The sequence below is a fragment of the Neodiprion pinetum genome, chromosome 3 (assembly GCF_021155775.2).
Source record: "Neodiprion pinetum isolate iyNeoPine1 chromosome 3, iyNeoPine1.2, whole genome shotgun sequence".
Classification (NCBI taxonomy): Eukaryota; Metazoa; Arthropoda; class Insecta; order Hymenoptera; family Diprionidae; genus Neodiprion; species Neodiprion pinetum.
In genome coordinates, this window is record NC_060234.1 from 34796502 (window position 1) to 34816811 (window position 20310).

General features: G+C 41.3%; 1 protein-coding gene and 1 long non-coding RNA gene across 2 annotated transcripts in view; one reads left to right on the forward strand and one right to left on the reverse strand.

Annotated features, from left to right (window-relative positions):
* Window positions 1-667: 667 nt before the first annotated feature.
* Window positions 668-19374, reverse strand: LOC124213816 (uncharacterized). The gene is made up of 3 exons (XR_006881985.1): window positions 19211-19374; window positions 18897-19136; window positions 668-2573 (listed from the first exon to the last, which is right to left on the reverse strand). It is a non-coding gene; the product is annotated as an uncharacterized lncRNA (long non-coding RNA).
* LOC124213814 (uncharacterized) overlaps window positions 12558-20310 on the forward strand; it is an 84724-nt gene continuing 76971 nt past the window's right edge. Inside the window, exon 1 of the mRNA XM_046615472.2 lies at window positions 12558-12625. The gene's annotated coding sequence lies outside the window, so the exon portion shown is untranslated. The remainder of the gene's footprint in view (window positions 12626-20310) is intronic.

Sequence of the window (20310 nt, forward strand, 5' to 3'; positions counted from 1 at the left end):
TCGTATTCTTTCATATCTGGAATGTTTGATAACAAGTTAAACTCACATTTAACGCAGATCTAGCTTGGAAATTTCCGATGACAATTGTATTTTCATCCGCTATCACAATTCACTGATTCCTTTTTCCATTCTGTTATTTACCCGCGAGCATAGGTACAGGTATATGCGGTAGAACCATCATGGAGGACAGAACTGTGCAAACGTCACTGGGTCAGCACTGACGCGTTTAAGATAGTTCAAACACCTATACAACCAACAGCTGGTAGAGCTAATATTGACGTTGCTCGCGGATTGCGTCATTGGCTTCGAATTTGCGGAGAATTGCACGCCCATTAAATGCACCGTGAATTAGGTTGGTATAAGCTACAGGCAACAACGGGTTGAACCAATATACACCACGCTGGAATTGGGAATCTCATCGCAAATCACTGCTTAATGTCATTACTGTATAATATTTTACAATTACGCCAGCCACTCGCGAGTGTTTGTAACGCGACTGCTAATTAATAATTACACCTCATGCTGCATCGCGCGCAGCTTATAAGCGGGTAATTGTTATGAAGTGTAACAAGAAGACGGTATATCGTATAGCTAGGAGTAAAATAATGAACGGGATCTTCTCACGGGTAAAAGAATTCTATTTATACGGTGTAATATTCAGTTATTAAAGATTCTTTATAGGACATTTTCTCTTCGTTTTCAATTTTCGTTTTGCTCGAATAATATTTCAAGTTTGTCTTGAGAGATGGTAAAAATATGTCAATTTCTGAGTAAACGTCAAAATTAATTAGGCTTAAAAATGAAACGAAATGAAGCCGTGCTGATGTGAAGATGACAATAATAATAACAAGCAATTTCACGTAGTTATGGATTTGGTAACGGGCAAAGAATTTTCTATTCATCTCTAGTCTGAATTAATTTTCACGTCTGCACTTTCGAATTTCTATCTGAATTATCTTAAAAGAAACTGATTTACATTATGACAATTTGAATGTCAGTTAAAAGTGGGTCATTCTTTAATTGCCCAAGTATCTGATCATCGTAATAATTACAATACTGTTATAATTGTTGCAAAAAATAAAGCAATCAATTTAGCAACCGTTCCTGCGATTAACCGGATCGTTTGAAATAAACGATAGCGAATGACTCTCAAGAATAAATTGTCGCTTGCCTATTATTTCTTATATAAATAAACAAGATTTCAATAGTTGATTCACTCAACTGATTCCAGTAGTTACTTCACAAGCTGTAACCAAGTTCTACCAAGTAAACGAAATAAATAAAATAAGTAACGAAATAAAACCGCTTTTACGTCTATTACAACTTTTAATAAGGCAAGAAAATAATTACGTCAAGTACGCCAGCTGTAATTCAAAGCCATTTCGCTAACAAACTCAGTCATTTTTTTCCAGCAGATCGATTTCCTGTTCTGCTTACGTAGCACCCGGAAGGATATTTTTTTTTCTTCACTTCCAGGGTAGATATGAATCTAACCGAACCGCGTGCTCATCGAAAACAGTTTGATCTTCGTTTCACCGTATATTTTACGACCAGATTATTCATCAAGCATAAAATCTGACAGAATTAATACCTACGATGATTGTTAATTCAGTTTATTGCCGTCTAGATGAAAAAAACAAGTTCGAATATTCGTCTGAAACGATGTTAAATAAACGTGTAGAAGCTACGGTTTTTCAAATTAAGCTAATGAAATTTCTTCACTCACTTCACGATCGCTGTTTACCATAAATTTACGAACACGGAATCGGTGAAGATATGAATTACAGGGAGTTTATCCTCCTCGATTCCAGCCACTTCTCTTCCGTCCTCTGCAACGCTCTTTTATTCCTCTTTCCCGCATCCCTCTTTAGGCGAGCTTAACTGATCTCACCTCCTTCCCCAACCGGTTTGAGGAAAATATGAATAGCGCCGGGGCGAGGCGGCCTCGTTAAAAGACTAACGTAATGACAGTATAAGAGATCTTATCGTCATTAAACCCGCGATCGGCGCCTCCGGCTTCGCCATTCGAGCGGATCGCGGATCGAGCTTTTCAAGAATCTTCGGAGGCGGACGCGTTTCCACCTCCGCTGCACCTCGCTGCAACTCTCGTCCGTCACGCGAGGCGTATCTTCGTCTCTGGAAATAAATTGTCCGTATTTCGGTGCTGCATGAAAATCTCCCGATTCCTTCCACGTGCGCCAAATCGACTTTACAATATTCCTCTTTCTCTCCGCGCTCCCATCTTTCCTCCTTACCTCTCTGCCTTGCTTCTCTCTTCCTTTCCACCTTTCAACATACCAATACTCTGCACCAACCTCTTCTTCTTCTTCTTCTTCTTCTTCTTCTTCTTCTTCTTCTTCTTCTTCTTCTTCTTCTTCTTCTTCTTCTTCTTCTTCCCTGCTTCCTCTTCTCGCTCTGCAGCTGCTGCTGTGTACAGAGCCAACTTATACCTTCCTTGTACTCTTCCAACCGCGCGTTGGCGACTTTGCCAATCTTTTCGTTTCATTTTTCTCCACCGTTTGCACCGCGTCGAGATCTCATCTATAGGGTGGTAGGAAGGTATCGCCACGCCGCTGCAGAGTGAAATAAATATTTTAATCTCGTTTCTTTTGTTTTGTTCTTAAAACTTTTCATCAGGGTTTCATGAATTTCTGTGCGTATTTGCACGGAGAAGTGTATTTACCCACTTTTATCGGTAGAGGAATTACAGCCTGCTACGAGTGAATAAGGAAATGAAAAATAATGACACGATAAGTTGGTGTTTTGTTATTATAAAATGTTGGGTGTGACTTTCACGTGTACGATTAGTCGTTTCATTGTAAATTATAAAACCGCGTAATACTGGACGATTCATTTTTTTCTTTTTCAACGACAAATGAAGGCCCAATTATGCTGTATGCAGTAAATAATCCGACTCTGTGTTTTGTTATTCGGATTCTGCGGGTCACCGTGACTTGAAAAGCGTCAAAAGTTCTCTGAAAATTTGTGTATATTATTTTCGCAATGCTTAAGGCATGTCTCGGACGTTTCCATAAACGAGTCGATGTCGAAAGTCGATGTGATTATTTTTTTTATACAATAAAATTTTCAATTTCCAATCCACGTATATAACATACGTACCTGAGAATTTCTAGCATGCAAAATGATTAGCGTAATGCAAATTGGAGAGTCTATAAACCTCAGGCACTTCGATTTTTACCTCATTTTCATTCGAATCACGATCGGTCCGTTTTTTCACTGGAATTTCTTACTTGTATAACATTCTGTATTATATATGCAGAATTATTTTACACAGTATTAGATATTGTATACGAGCAATATTTCACCCACACCCCTTATATATTCACCACGGAATACATAAATTTATACTCGCCTGCGCAAAAATTTTTTTCTTTCCTTTGGGCAATTTTTACGCTTTTTTCTATCCCTGCGCCTTGTTCTATGCACATAAATAATTTCATACGAGATACTTCGTCGAGTTGATATTTGACACAGTCTATACTACCTACACAAATATCGTGCTAGAGCATAATAATTATGCAGCAACGATGATCAGATATTGCAGGCTGGATATAATAACGTAATTAAATTGTCAGTGTGTGACGACGACGCTTGGGAACGGTTTAAACAGTGCGGAATAAAATTAGCGCTAAATTTGATCATTTTCTCGCTCGGCACATTATTATCGAGCGTATAATGGGTCGCGCGACGGCATGACAAAATAACGCTTGAAAATTCGCTAAATAAATATACCCCACAATGTAAAAAGCTGCGTCTTTTATTTTTGAGAAACCCCTGAAGAATAATGGGCTGTATCGTGTACCCATTCGCATTCTCGCAGCTCTTTGTTACACGGATATTGTTCATATTTTGGCAAAGAATCGGTATCGCCGCTACAGTGACAGGGTTAGCTCAGAAATTGAATGCCTCTGATAAATACCTCCGCTAATGAGAAAGTATCGGAAAAATTGAGTATTATAAAATTCTTGGAACGTTTTGAATTTCAAGAGTAGAATATGAACAGCGAAAGAAAAACCGTATTACGTTTCATTGCTAGCAAAAAAAAAAAAAAAATCAAGTTCCCAAGGAAGCATAAAGGGAACATCACAGACTCTCACAATTAATTATTCCCCCAATAATACGTTGAAAGGTTACAAGCTTGAAAATTCTCAGCCAATTAGGAAGAATGTTTAGAAAAAAATGATATTTTTCGGCGATCAAAGCGACAATGAGTCAGAAATGAAACGAGTTTGATATTTTATCGCCACCCTGTGCGGCAGAAACGACGAGCTTTGCCCTGTGGGATGGCGTGAGGCTTTATTTTTCTCTCTCCCTCTCTGGCTGCAGTGGCTGGTTGTACAGATAAATACATTGTTCTTTGCTCCGTGGTGGTTCGGAATCATCTGAAATCTTTTTCCATTGGCTCGAGTTAAGTGATATCGAGGACGAATTGGAGTCTCCTGTGGGAGCGATTCGTCTGAAATGACGAATAGGCAACTCGTGCGGAGCGGAGATCCCTGCAGGAAATGGGCGAAGCCCAGCGACGTCCCACTTACACGATTATACATCTTTCACAAGGTAACACAATGCTGCGGCCTCCTCATCCTCCTCCTTCTTCTTCTTCTTCTTCTTCTTCTTCTTCTTCTTCTTCGTCTTCTCCTTCATCTTCTTCCTCCTCCTCTTTCTCCTTATCCTTTTCCCGTCGAGAAAACAATCCCATTTCTTGCCCTCGCCTCGTAGCCGTCTGTACAGTTCGGCCACCACGTCTGTCGCTCTGGTGAAGGATGAAAGCCCGATAGGATTTAGCGTCCTTTCGATCTTGCATCGTAAATAATCCGGACTGTATACACACACCTCCCCTACCTACGTCTACGTCAGGAACGACACTCGAATCTTTTTCTGATGTGATTTTCTATTCGGTGAAAATTACACCAACTTACGAGCACTTCTCACACCATCCGACGACGTCATGTATCCATAATTGTAGGTACTTCGGTAGAAACCATCAAAGACAGACGCAGAGCTTACCAAAATAGAAGGATTAGGTTCTCTTTAGGTGATAATTTGGCGTCATGGTGGTCAACGTTTCAGCGTTCGACGTTTTTCGAACTAAACAAAAATTTTTAAATATCTGGTTTACGTTACGAGCAATTTACATTTTCAATTAACCTTCCAGGTAAGGAATACCCCGCATGCTTGACCGAAAGGCTTTGGATAAATATTATACGTGAGTCTAGACGAGGGCAAAAAGCTTAACTGGCCGCACGATTTGGTCTGAGCGTGGGCACGGATCAAGGCCGCGGGAAATTAATTCCCTCTCCGGGGATTACTATAATTTCGAGAATCTCTAATAGTCTGCGAAAATTACGAGCTTGAACTCTGTGAGCGAAATTAGCGAGCTAGACAAACGTTTGCGAACTCTCTCGCGAGAAATCCACGTCTCGACGACAACGCGGGACAGGCGACGCGGGGTGCCGGAGGAATTTGGTAGGAATTTCGATATATATATATATATGTATATATATCTATATATATATATGTATGTATATAAGGCTCGGCAGGAGAAAGTGAGGAAAGGACTCGAGGAGAGGAACACGAAGGAGAAGAAGAAGAGGAAGTGAACGGAGGGAGAGAGAAGGGTGTAGAGATATATATAGAGAGAGAGAGGAATTTGTTCGTCCTGGGACAAGTCCCCTTAGGATATGTAACATACGTATGACATGAAACCCGTATTAAAACACAAAATTAGAATAAAAATTAAAACCAGAGTTGTGGGAATAACACAAGAAGAGAGACAACAGTAGATAAAGATGTATAGAACTAAAATGGACAGTAAGTAAAGAAAAAACTAATAAACAGGTAAATAAATGGATGAATAAATCAATCAGGTAAAAATGAGTGAAAATAAAAATAAAAGTAAAAACAATATAGGTTAAAATAGAAGAAAATAGAGGGATAGGGAGAGTCAGCGAGAGAGAGAGAGGAGAGAGAGAGAGAGATCAGGTTTATCTGACAAAGTTGCAACTTGTGGACTGTGGAAAGCTGTCGTAAAAAACTTGAAACTACCTCTAAATTCCCGAGTGTTAAAAACCCACGGAGATAAATACACCGTGCTTCTTTTATTTCACTCTCTTGTCTCCGGCGTCTTGTATGTCGCCCCGGAAAGATAAAAGAAAAGAAGGAAAAGAAAAGAAAAGAAAAAGTAACAGATAAAGGATAAGAAGGTCGGCCAGGGCGAAGAGTAAATGGCGCACTTTATCCGTCAGAAAACGTGCGCACAGACCGCTGCAGTTTCGCCGCAGTTTGTTGCGGTTGAGTCAGTTTCCGGTTCAGAAGTGGAGAGAGTGTAAATATCATATCTTGACTCTCCTCCATGGACGGAGGTTCATATCGATACGTTGCCGGATGCGTGACGATACGTCCAGTCGGTAAACCGGAAGGGACAGTCCATCGTCGATACATCGAGGAACGATCGATGCTTCAACCATTTGTCGGCTATGATCGATGCCAAATGGGACGTGGTTAACGGTCTCGTCGTGCGTACCCGAAGATTTATCATCACTCGTTATATGCTGCTGGAGATGCGTGTCGGTGTACCGAACATCGAGAGATTCGATTTGCACGCCGATCGTTTCCACCTTTCGACAAATTGACTCGCCGTGGCCTCCATCACACCCCCAGTTCTCGGTTTGGCTGTTGTTCAATTTCCAGCTCTCGGCTGTGCTTCCTCATCGGCAATAAAATGTACGGCTCTTATTAGCGGTTATCCGGAGTTCCAAGAGAGGAGTATACGCGGCATGTTGACTCTGTGTAATGGGCTGCCGCTGAAGTGGTTTACTCTTCGAACTCCCACCGGGCTTCGTTATTTCTTTTCTTCGAGGCGCTTCGCAATCGTTACACTCTTTGCCTCCTGCTCAGTCAGCCACATGTTCTTAACGGCTCAGACTTTCTGCCGGACCATGCTTATAACCGCACTTCGAAGCGTGAGTTCCGAAATGTCTCGGTAGGATACGCGAGTTACTCGCGACAGCGTGAACGGGAAATGCCACGATTCGCGTCATCCCCTGTATTGCACCTTGCAAGAATTACAAAAATTTGCACATCGTAACCGCCGTTTCCTCGTTGACGTTCACTTTTACCCCTATCCGTTCGGCCGATCAACACGGTTCGAAAATTAGGGACAGCTCTCGAGGGACAAATTAGCCCGATTCCCAGAGCCTTGGGTATCAGTATTAATACACCCGTTTATCTACGCGCAGATCTCTGTAAACCCTGCGATAAGAGGGGCAAAGTGTATTTCGCCGTACGTATTTCGAAACGCCAGCTTTGTCGTCCGAGCTGATAACCCAACTCGAGTCCTCGCTAATCCCAGTCACACCTGCGGTCAGACATCTAGGTACGTCGGTTTTCCACGACTATCCTTGCGCGCTACTCTCGTCTTGTACCCCAGGTACGTACGCTTTGGAACAGCGAGCCGCGTATATTCTCTGGGAACATGCAACGCGTACATGCATACCGCGAGAGAAAATGTTACACGTACTCCCGTATGCGCGCCCGTAACTTGAGACACTTGCTCGTCCGTCTACAGCTCTCACCGCATAGAAACTCGGCTGCAGTTTAGATGCAGAATCGTCTGGTAATGTCGCCTCTGGGTTTCCAGATGTCTGCCGACGTCGAGTCACACTTAACCCGTTGCCAGGAGTGAGTGTTTCTATTTTTCAAACCTAAGCTGCTAACCGTGTATAAACGATTTCTTGCTTTTATTATACCCATAAGCTGTTTTCCTCCCGACCCTACTCGACTTAAAGTAATCCCCCCACCTCCGTTGAGAGATTCTAACGACGCCGGTGTTTCAGATATTCCTCGTTTCCGTTTCAACGATTGTCCGTAGTCATCCGTGTATTCAGATTTTCGAGAGGCAATCTCGATCGAAATAAAACGTAAACTTATCGACAGCGTGTTAATTTTTCAAATTTCGCATCTCAGGTCGTATTTTCATCATCGCAAAGCCACGATAAATCAACCGCAGCCCTAAATATTCTGAATTTTTCCATCCTGACATGTATAATTGGATCACCGCACAGTGCTTGCGACTGCTTTCGTTGTTGGATTTCTTTTTTTTCACTCATATGTCTTTCGAATCATCCTCTTGGCGGATGCACGGTCAAAGATTCAATGCGCCGCATGTGCGTCTCGACTTACCGTTCTTCACGAGGCGTCGTTTTACACGCCACCTGGCAAACGCGATCGTCAGCTGTCGTCGCCTCTCCTGGTAATTAATTCTCCTCCTCGCCTCATTCCTCAAGTGGATTTCATTCTCTTCGGTCAAGTGACTGTCGAGCATTTCTCCTATCACTTCTCGTCTATACTTCTTGTATTTTATCAGTTTATCGCTGATAAGCAGAGATGATCGGTTTCCGCGTGGCAAACTTCGAGCTTTTCGTTTATAAGGAGAAAAGATGTATTGCGTTCAGCCGGAGGCGGTAAATGAACAAACTTTTGCAGTAAGTGAAAAGTTCCAGGGGCCAAAGCACCGTCGCTTCGCGTTGAATTTACCGAAAGTTCCGATGCCGAAGAAAACTTTCCAAAAACACGAGACACATCGCCGACACCAGAAAATAAACTTATTTATAGTCTTTATCAAATCCCCCTCCCCCTCCCCCCTTGCCTCCTGCAACCCTCGCTGTATACCGCCACGAATCCAGGGTATGCCAGGTACTTCAATCCGTTACAGGGAACGGACTTCGTTAATATCTGGTCGAACCTAAAAACGAATAATTTTCCAAACTGCAAGAGCCAGGATGACAAATAACTTGATTATCCACGTATCAGGTGTTTCTTTGGAAAAATTCTATAACCCATTTGGTACGCGAATCACGTAGAGAAATGCGCACCCGTACTGCAGAGGTGTGCATAAATAACACCATGCCGCTACAGCCCCGCATGAAAGTTCACCTATACCATCGCCAATTGCGAGCTCGTCTGTGAAACTTGGTTTTACAGTCGATCGGCCGATTGATTCTAAACGCGAAAGAATAAACCGTTTCTGGTATATTCTACAATTCATTGGGTTCAGGGTGAATGCACCGATGAATGAACCAACCAGCCGCCTGAGACAAACAAATTACATCAACTTTTCACCAACTTATGCAGCGATGGGTATAATCGATATTCTTCTCCACTTCCTTTAATCCTTCGATTCGTACTTCATCCAATGTTTTTGCGAGTAACATCATGTGCTCCGTGTGCTTCAACATTCAAGAACACCCCGTGATTATTCAATTGTTAATTTAAAATAAGATATATCGCAATAGATCGATAAAAATTCTCAAGCGGCCTTTGGTCACTGACCGTTTCAACATATCTAACAAATGTACGGTCAAGGCAGAAACTGACCCCAGTTGTCGCATTTACTGCAATGGAAAATAGATTGCTGACGGATTAAAAAAAATTAGGCATAAAAAATCGATTTATCGTAATTGTATAATTGGAGACACCGTTCAACGATGAGTTAACAAAACTGGAACACTATTTGATCGGATCACAGACAGGATCTCAGTGAATTCCATCGGTTACGAGCGATCTGTGTTAAAAATTTTTTTCCCCTAGACTTATTATTCCTCTTTCTCTTTCTCGTTCTCGTCAGCGCAAGCGGCAAAATTACAAGTCGTTAAAATGCCGCGGGATTTATATCCGGTACGTGTGTAAATTTTCAAAGTTGGACGGTCGTAAGGACCGAAACGCTCGGCGCTTGCGCGTTTATTTGCTCTCCGGAAAGACGGAACTGCATCAGAGGGTGTAATTTGTTGGCCCATCTGGTTCGCAATTGCAGTTCAGTTGGCGGAGAGAGGCGCGCGTGTTCCGGCGCGTTGGTTGCAATTGTTGTTAAAACTAACGGCCCTCGTTAGCAGAGACGACGTAGCACCGGCCGCTCGGCCAGCCTTGTTGCACCAGCGTCGTTTCGCCGCGTTTAGCCGCGAGTTCGCGTTGTTTCAGGTGAATCGTCGTTGCTGGTCGTTTACTGGTAATCCTTTCAGGGGGTTCAAAGTTCGTTCGGTATGCGGTCACGGGCTTAATGCTTTTTGCAAACCTGCAGACCACGAATCCGTGAGTGCGTCACGACGCTGCTTCTTTTTTCTCCACCAACGCCTCGAATTTCTTTTCCCCGCTTTAAAAGCGCTCCGGCCGCAAAATTGCGGCTGCAAATCCGTTCGTTCGTTAGCTTCCACCACAGACCGCATAATTATCGATGTCTGGGGTATTTTCGCCTCCGTTTCACACCTTCGCACTAATAACGTGTTCGGTAATTGACGGGAATTCAGTAATCGCCTCTTGCAGATGTCGCGCAATTGACGCCTGTATTAAAACCGCGCTGATGAATCGTTCGAGCAGATTTATGAATGATTTATACGTTGCACGATTGTTCGTTCCCTCGAAAAATCATCATAAGCTGTCGATCATTCTTTTTCTAAAAGATCGACAATTGCCTTGAAGAAGTTGAGCATTGAGAAGCGTTGTACAACCGTTGAGTGAAATTTACTTGAAACTCTTTGAAATTGACTAATTTTTAATTCATTTTTGTAAAAATGTATTTATTTCGTTACGGTTACCTTTTCAACGGTATAAATCTCGTTGTCAATAAAAATTAGAGAGCTTGGATACAACGCGATTTTTATTAAATCGCAAAATAAAACTCGAGAGTTAAACAGACTCAAGGACTCAAGTGTTAGCCTCGCGGTAAGTTGAAAAGGATCGAGCCGCGTGCTTGCGGAAATGTTTCCTCTGCGAACGAAAATAGAGAGAAAAAAAAAAAAAAAAATTTAATGACGAGTCAAGAATTGCATCGTTTACTTTAATACCACTCTAATTAGACACGCTTACTTACATTACGTAGGTATAATAAATACCTAGAGATTATTCTCCGTGTCTTTAGCATTCTCTGCAATTTAATGTAATCGAATAATGCATTACACGCGTAGTTTTGCCTGGCGATGATTATCTCGTAAACAGCATATAATTATTCGTCCGCATCGCGTAATCACTTATTACAAAGTTTACTGTCGAAGGCTACCGAGTGACATTCAATTACACATATATACCCGCACGTAAAACACCATATTATACGTCTCAAGTAAATGAATTCCAGCCGTTAGTTCGTTTACACAATCGTAATTGAGGAGCCACTTGACCGTTTTAAATACTCTCGTAATAAATCTATGTCCAACTCTTACATTGCGCTGCAGCGATGGTGAAAAAAAAAAATTCGTTGTACCGTATTGAGGCCAGTCATACTTAAACAATTCTCAGTTACAAAACATTTTGATGTTTGCATGCGCACGTGGGCAGCGGTTTATGCATGATTTTGAACGATGTGTGTAGAAATTACTTGACACGCGTTACAACAGTTCACGAATTCGAGCAATTTAATTCGTTTCAATTTCACGAGGATTTAGAAAGTTTCGAGGACATGTGAGGAAAAAAAAAAAAAAGAAAAAATATTGACTTGTTACAATTTTCGTTAGTGTACAGAGTCTCGGTGCTAATATAACGCTGATTTTCCTGAAGGCATTTTGCGTACTGGGAACCTTACCTTACCTTATATTATATGTGTATACATATATATATATATATGTATATGTATACCTTTGAAACGCGTCAAGAAAAAGCAATATCAATTTTCCTTTCACCTCAGAAATAGCCTTCAGTTTCGTTCATTTTTCTTATTCATTACTGCTTCTCTTATTTTTTTTTTTTTTCTTCTTCTTTGTATACTGGTTTTTTTCTTTTTTTTATTCCCCTCAACGTTCAACTTTTGATCTCTAAGGATCAGAATAATTCATCGGTGTCACGAGGTTACGGTCGGGCTTTGCCGCTGCGCCAGAAGTATAACACTTATCAGGAGCCTGTAACGCGTATCTCGAGTGTCATGATCAACTTGCCGGTTGGTTCTACGATCGTCGGTTCAGTGATTGGCAAGCGATTGCTGCAACGTCGAAACGCTTGCGTAGCTTCAACGTTTTTTCTCTCTCTCTCTCTCCCTCTCTCCCTTCCTCCCTCTTCATTTCTCCGCGCACCCTCTCGTCCTGTCGTATCAAGCACCGCATAATTGCTCCGGATATACGTATACGTACTAAGCGGGGTTCGTTATATCCTTCGTCAGAGAGTTTCGCCTCAGTCTACGGTACCAAAACTATAAACCCCTGCAGCGTTGGTAATGGATAGAGTTTCGCTTACAGTTATCTTCGGGCGTATAGTCCTACTCCCGCGTTACGGTTTAATGTAAATAAATTTATCACGTGATTTGCATGCGCTGGCAAGATTTGTGTGGCTCTCCTAGACCGCTTGATGTGTACCCTGTTTAACCCATCTTGGGATACGCCTCGCTCGCACAAATGTGTAGTTTGAGTTACGCGCTACGCTCAGCTACGTTATTATATCCTCCATAGCTTATATGAACCCCTTCTTCACGAGCGTTCCCTCGTAAAAATCTAATCACCGTTTTTCGTGTTTCCTTGCAGATTGCGTCTTTCCTGCCGCTTTTCCTGCGACGTACGTCTACGACGATTGCGATGTGTGGCCTGATCTCCGGACACCGGTGATATGTTATTATTCCATAAATTATAACGTAAGTCCGCATGCAATTTTATGCAATCATTTTTTACACCCTGCTCGACAACTACTTGCACAGTCGTTTAATAATACAGTACGTCTCGACAACTTCTTCGTCAACTATTCTGTGGGAAAGGTCTAGAGGGTTCCTCCTCTTCTTTCAGTTTTCGATCGTCGTTACGTAGGACCGAGTCCTTGTAAATATATCCATAAGCACGACGGAAAATAATTTTTATTCGTAACGAGAGAAAGGAGCTTCTGAATGAAAACTACTCGCGATTTTATGTTCTTTCAAAATCCTTCTTCGGAAAATTTTCCCTGTCTTCGAGATGAAACGAGTTTCTGAATTCATTGGAGGTAGGGGGTGTGTCGGATCTTAAAGGGTGTAACTTAACCGTCGTCGAGCAGTCGAGGTAAAGTAGCAATATTCGAGAAGCACTCTCTCTCTCTCTCTCTCTCTTCAGATTCTCATTCCTCATTTTTTTTCTCTCCGGTCTCTGTTCCATCTCCCGCTGCTCCTTCTTCGCGATCATCTCCTTTCTCTTTTCATACCTCGGGTATCCCGTTCCTGTACAGGCACATCTACGTACATCATCCCTTCCCGTGTACATATTGTATACAACGAGCGGTCTACCTCACTGTGTAGGTACTGCAGTAATAAAGCAACAGTGGCGTTTGTCGTTCAACAAAAGCTCAACTTTCGTCGCTCGTAACCCGAGGCAGGCTTCTTTTCTTTTGACCCTCGGCTCGTGGAAGTATACCTTATACTTTTTTCCCACACCCCTCCACGCCCTTATACACGGTTGCTAATACCACGTCCTGATGGCGGAGCGGACGCGCGCCTTTGATAGCTTTGAAGCACCGGCAAACTCTCTCTGTTCCACGGTGACACCGTCGTTAACTGCAGTGTAAAGGCGTGCATCTGATATTTTACCTGCCCACGTGCAACGGATCGAGCTTGCGTCCAGTGGAAATGGCTGGAATCGATTCGACTAGTGCACTTTGCGTCTGTGTACTTTGCATATGCTCACGCCGCAATCAAACTTACCATAGTTAATCGTACGTTTACTACCGTGATGCACCACTTTATGTTCACCTATTGTTGGGCGTTTAAGGTATACTTGAAGTGCCTTTGCCACGACTGGATATTACATATACGTAATGGTCCTCGTACTGCTTACATAGCTCTGTAGTTAGGACAAGTGTCTATCTACTTTTGAAGTCTGGTACCCTGCAGAAACATACGTCAATGGATGTACAATTTAGGGTGGTCCTTAAAATGATCATTTTTGAATTTCGACCGGCTCGCCCCCCAAATTGGCTTCAAAGAATTCAAACATAATTCCCTCATTGTTGCAGATTTTTAACTCAACTCTAACCCGTGCCCCAAAGAGGGTGGATTCCATTCAACCCTTTCAGAGGCACGTCAAATCTACAGAACAGATTTAGATCACATTTGATATCTAGCGGTTTCTTGGGTCACTGATCGCGAGTCTGAACCCAAAATTTGAAGGTTCAAAACGATGGATCCAATATGGCAATATTAAGTAACTTTTGGGGTTGTTTATCATATTGGATCCGCCGCTTTGAACTTTCAAACTTTGAGTTCAGACCCGTAATCAGCGAACCAAAGATCTCCCTGTACCAAATTTCATAAAAATTTTATAAAAAGTTGAGACAAAAATTTGAAAAAATTAGAGAATTAGTTTTGAATTATGTGGAGCCAATTTGGGGGGTGAGCCGGTAGAAATTGAAATATGACCTATTCCAACACTACCTTGATGTACGTATATTGTCCATCAACAACATTTCGCTCACAATCAGAGAAAATTATCTTCAATTCCTTACCACGTAATGACTCGTTAACCAATTACAATCGTATCGATTTTACTCGATAGATGGTGATAAATGTTTCGTTATCACGATTCGGTGAACCTAGAGTGAAGAGGTTAACCCTGCAGATTCGAGTCTGGTAGATACTACGCTTGAATTATCACTTCGATTTATACCGAAATTGTCAAACGACACGTGTAAAGCGGCACTTAGTCATTCGCAGCAAGGTTACGCGGGAAATTTGCAAAATTCACACTTTTCAAATTTATGGCAAAACTTTGTCGCGATAATTCGAATTAGCATATTGCTAGCACGGGAATGTTTTTCCCGACGAGAATAGAGCGCGGCGTTCTTCACATCGTACTTTGTGTAAAGGTGCGGAGCCCTAGTTCAGAGAATATCTACACGAATATCGACGATATGCCGGTACATAGGTAACCTGTAAGGGCGTTTGACGAACGGGAGACAATAACGATAGAATCGGCGAGATGTATTGATCTCTGAAAGACTATACGGAAGACCTACGAACCGGCACATGTCTAGGAAGGCTGGCGGGGAGTTTCAGACGTTCACAATTGGCGGAATATTTAGCATTACGTATTTATGTATTGGTAGAATCGACCATTTCCTCCCACGCTACCGGGTCGTCGCTCTCTTATACATGATGTACATATGTACATGTATACATGTATATCACCTGTAAAGGTGCCCGTACGTATCATAAGCCTCAAGGCGAGACTGTATTATTTCAGATATGCTACACGTGGAATAATATTCTGCGTTTGTCTGCGGCAGATTTCATCGTTTCAGCAGCAGCAAGGAATCCCATTTGAAATTGATATCACAATTCTGTACGGATACGCATTTTTCTCGTTTTATTATACGTATTATATCGCCTCTCTAATGGTATAAGGACGTATCCGCCATTATACGACATTTTACCACGCGTATTTTTCCCCCTTGTATTTACGCGAAAAATATGAGGATACAGTCAAAAATGTTGAGATTAAAAAAATTGACCATTTAACGGTAAAATATCGGAAGTATTGCCGGTTATGCCCTTTCGTATCGAACTTTATGAAAAATAATTACGTTCACTGACGTTGTATGTGCCCACAAAGACCTTATACCGTTAGATCCGATATTATTTTTTGACAGAATTTTCGATGAGTGTTTGAAAAAAATTTTTAAATTCGTTCCGAAATCGATAAATCTTTATGTGTTGAAGGTTTTTGCGTCGCGTACGAAAAAAACAAAAAAATGGCGGATGTAACCTTACGCTATTTATCAATGCGATGAATAAAAATACATTTTGATGCTGAAAGGGCGTGTTCGGCAAACATAAAGCGTTTTACCTTTTCTTCATTTTAGTCGAATTATACGTTTTGGGTTCTTTTGTAGCAAATGCCGCGATAAAAAAAAAATTCTACGCCTTTTTGGCACATACGTCTTTATACTATTAGACACGCGATGTGTATGCACACCTGTATACGCAGTACGGGTGCCTACATGTCGAATGACCTCGTTGAGTTCAATCGAGCCTGTAATCCAGACCTACGAATTATATCGAGTGTTGAAAATTAAATGCCAATACAAATAAACCCATTACACAGGAACTGTATGAATATTTTGCATTTTTAAGTCTACACATTTCACGCGTTCTGTCACTGATTATCAATTTATCTGCGAAATTAACATTTTCACTATAAAATCAGTATTATTAGTACACGAATGAAAACTTAAAGTGAGAAAAATGAACGTAGTTCAATCGAATTGAACCAAATACAATTTTGTAATTTAAAAAATGTTTGATTCACTGATAAAGAGTTTGATTCGAGTTCTAGTTTACATAATGTATAAATCCTGCATTGCGGTTACCAGTATTAGCCTCGACGGTTCGTTGTTGTTTTTCAGCTCGTGGTTTCGAGAGTGATTCAAGTTAAATGAAAAATATCGAGCACCGTTAGTGCCTAATGAAAATAGGTAGGCGAAGGTATTTACATGTAGATGAAGCTGGCCAAGAGAACTTTTAGGCTATCCGCGACGCCGTTTTGCCTACAGGTCTGAATGTGTCGGTCATGCAAAAATGTTTAAAGGAGAATAAAAAAAAAAAAGAAAAGAAAAGAAGTTGGGAAAAAAATTGTTAAAATGTGGGTATTACCGCGGTTACATTAGACGACGCACGCTCTTCATGTGCAGACCCAATTTATTACTCTCCGTGTTCGTTGTTACATTGTCCAATTACAAAACGGAACTATTCCCAACAGCGACGGGGGCTGCGGAAAATCATTCCTACTCTAACGACAAATTAACGACCGAAGCCAGGGGGAGAAACGATCCTGTGCAGCTCGATACCGACGCTGATCATGTACACACACAGGTACACGTCCTCGATACGCGCATTACGCGACATGATTCGTTATTCACGATAGAATTCAGCGTACCCGGGGATCGAAGGCTTTTTTTTTCACGAGAAAAAAGTTACCCGACAGTTCCGAATTAGGCTGTTCATTTTTTATACGGTTTTTCCCTCCCTTTCCACCAAACTTTTTCTCTGTCTGTCAGTTAATCAATTCAAACTCTCGATTTTCAATCCAGACCTCCGATTTCCTGCGACTGTTACTTGTAGGTTAAAATTCAAAATGAATGAGAATTGTTGGAAGAAAATGTTGCACAATACGTTATATTCAGAGGTGCGTAATTAAAAATTTTTACAGATTAAATGGAATTTTATTTGAAGGCGAATGAATTTTTTAATACAATGTAATAAAACTTGTTCCAGCTCGTGTGGTAAAGAAAATATCAAATATTATTGATTCGAAGTTAAATAATAAATAAGTAATGTTGTATTGTAAGTCGGTAGACCGAAGCGACATACTTTCAAAATTATAAGCTTCGCGGCATGTTCCTAACATTTTTCGTTGAAATTGTATAAATTCGTAATCTGATTTTAATTTATAATATTTTTTATTGTTTTACAATCGATTCCTGACAGGTACCAAGTGGCGGTTAATAATGAAAACACGAGTGGAGTTTCCTGGAGAAAATCTCCAATAAAAATGATATAATACTAACGTTAATGATTTGGAAAAGAAAAAAGAAAAGAATTAATTATCTCGTTGATATGGAAACGTTGCTGCAATACGTAAGAGCTGACACGACATATTGATGGAGCTAGAGAACGTTAACGGTGTTATAATAAACCATTCGCGTGTGACACGTTATCTAATATTTTCTACACTGGTATAAATACAGAAGTATACGCCGGGAAAAAAAAATAAATGTAAGCATAGAAGAAAATATGAGGGTAAACCGAATACGCGGCGCTGTATTTATTTCTTACTAGAAGAGGATTGCGCTAAAAAAGAATGGTGAAAAAGAAATTCCGCGGTGAAAAGAAACTAGGGAAGAGAATAAAACGAGAAGAAAGAAAAGAAACCGCTCTGGTAGTTTACGAGAAAATGGCGTGATGGCTGCCGGCTCGATCGGCGGTGCATCATTTGCCTGCAAGGTGCACCGACCGATGGGTTGGGAAAATCGAGTAACTCTAACGGAATAATTTAACCACAAGTTGCGTTAAATACGCGGGAGTTAACTCAGCTTTACTGCCATTTTCATGCGGCAGGAAATTTTATCACTTTCCATATTCACGTTAGTCGTAACCGGCGCATGGAAATAACAGCCAGAAGGTCTGAGTGAAAAATGTTAATTGGTAAGTGGTTATTATACTTTTAACGGCACGGTGCGAAATTGCCGAAAGAAAAAGGAGAACGAAGAAGAATAAGAACAAGGAATTCCTATTCTATTTTTTTTGCCAACTACACTCGCTATTCTGCACCAGGTATATGATGAAAAAATGCGGAATAAGAATGTCGCGCGATTTCTTTATTTCATGAATACTTAACGAACCTTTTATCGAGACAATGATATTGGACGCGAAATTTGGTAGGCAGATCGGGAATTCGAATTACGCTGAACTTAAAGCTTGAAAATGCATGTCTTTGAAAATATTTTAGGTACGTCAATACACGTATAAGTAAGAATGTGATATCGTTGTTCCAAAAAATTGGCGGCGCTTTTTTCACTTCATCCTTTGTCGTGCGGCTCGAAGTTTCATTCGTCTTTCACGACGAGTACCGAGGACATGTTCACCGCGCTTTAAACACTCAATTAGTATTTCAAAAGATAATTAGGCGTTAATCACGATCCGTGGGACGTCGCCATTCACAGCGAGATTACGCGGTAAAAGTAAAAGTTGCTGTCGAAAGGTGAAAATATCGCTCATTCATCAAAGACCTTTGAATTTCGGTGTACGTGAGTAGGTATGTTCTTTGCAACACGTAACACTTTGAACTGAGCAAACAAAAATTTTTGATACCTGCCGTTTAGTCTCTGTTTTGATTTGTAGAAAAACACAAGTAATTGGACGACAATTTAAAGCGTTTAGTACGTACCTCATTGGTGCCTGTCGGACGTGAAAGAAACTATTTTTTTGACAAAATGCCGTTTTGTGCCGAAGAAAAGAAACCCTAGCGGCTGCGGTAGCGGGTACATGTCACACTTCTGCAAATTGGTGGGCGGGTATTTTCTACTTCGAGAAATTTAGACGGAAGACGTTACGGCCGAGGTAAAACTTTCAAATCTTGCAATTCGTCGTTCGATTGTTTCTGAATAGACTCGAACGGAGTGCGAATCTAAAAGTAGAGTAGTAATCTCATGAACTTGGAAAGTTGTCGGCGCTTTGCACGTTTCGTGTTCGTCTACTTACCGGCACTCCAGAAGACAGGTCGGAACACACAAAGCGAAGAGAGCGAATTTGACGGACGGCTGGGGTCAAAAAGTTCGTATAATCTCCTCCTTTGAATAAGACGCACAGAAAAATCTTGCGAAATCGATCCACGAATCTTCAGATCCCCTCGGGGTTGGCCGAACGAACAGTTTCGACGATATTTTGCGGTTTTGCCTGCCATTTTCCGGAAAGAATTTAATTATTCCGCATTTGCTCCCGAGACGACGTTCCTAACGAGGTTATTCTTTTGATTGAGTTACGCGTGGCATTCAGCCCGAAGTACCGCACGAAGATGTGATTTCTTTCACTTCAAAGTCTCCCGGCTAACACAAGCGGTGATTCTTGTTACCGTTGTGGTATAAATTCGGTTAATTACTCGGCGCTTGTTTCGCACACGTTTCGAGTTGAAGGTAATTATTGCTTCAATTATGCCCTCGCAGCAACTTCGAATTTATGAGCGTACCTAATAACTCACTGTGGCTTTAAAGTTCGCAGGCCTGAAAATTATCGCGAACATTTTTCGACGTGTCGATTATACGTAGTTATTATAACAGTTCCGCGCTTGGATAAGTAATTTGAAAATTTTAAGCGAGATGTTCTCGCAAGCGATTTTAAGCGTAACCTTTTTTTAACAACGCCATTCGAGTGGTGCTCGGTGAGATACGAGGAGGAGGTTCGTTCGATCGCATCGTTGATAAAGTAATAATTAAGTTGATTATCCATCGGGAATAACAATAGAAGTTACGAGACGGGAATTCAACGTTACGTATACATTATATACTCTCTGTGCGTAAACCTTGGTCACTTTGTCCGTTCGCGTGTTTCTTCGTTTTCACACAAAAAATGCTCAATTTTCAGAATTGATACAGCGATGAAAATTCGTTTGGGATAAATTCGAGGCATACTTATTGCGTGAAGTTACGCCATCGACGATAGAATTCATTTCGTCGTTCAACAAAGTATGCATAATAATATGCGACTAGCACAAAGCGGGTTTTAGACTTGCTAAACTAGTTTGCGAATGCAAAGATCCAGATTCGCAAACCCAGTGATTCGGCACGCAGCGTGAAACGGTGAGA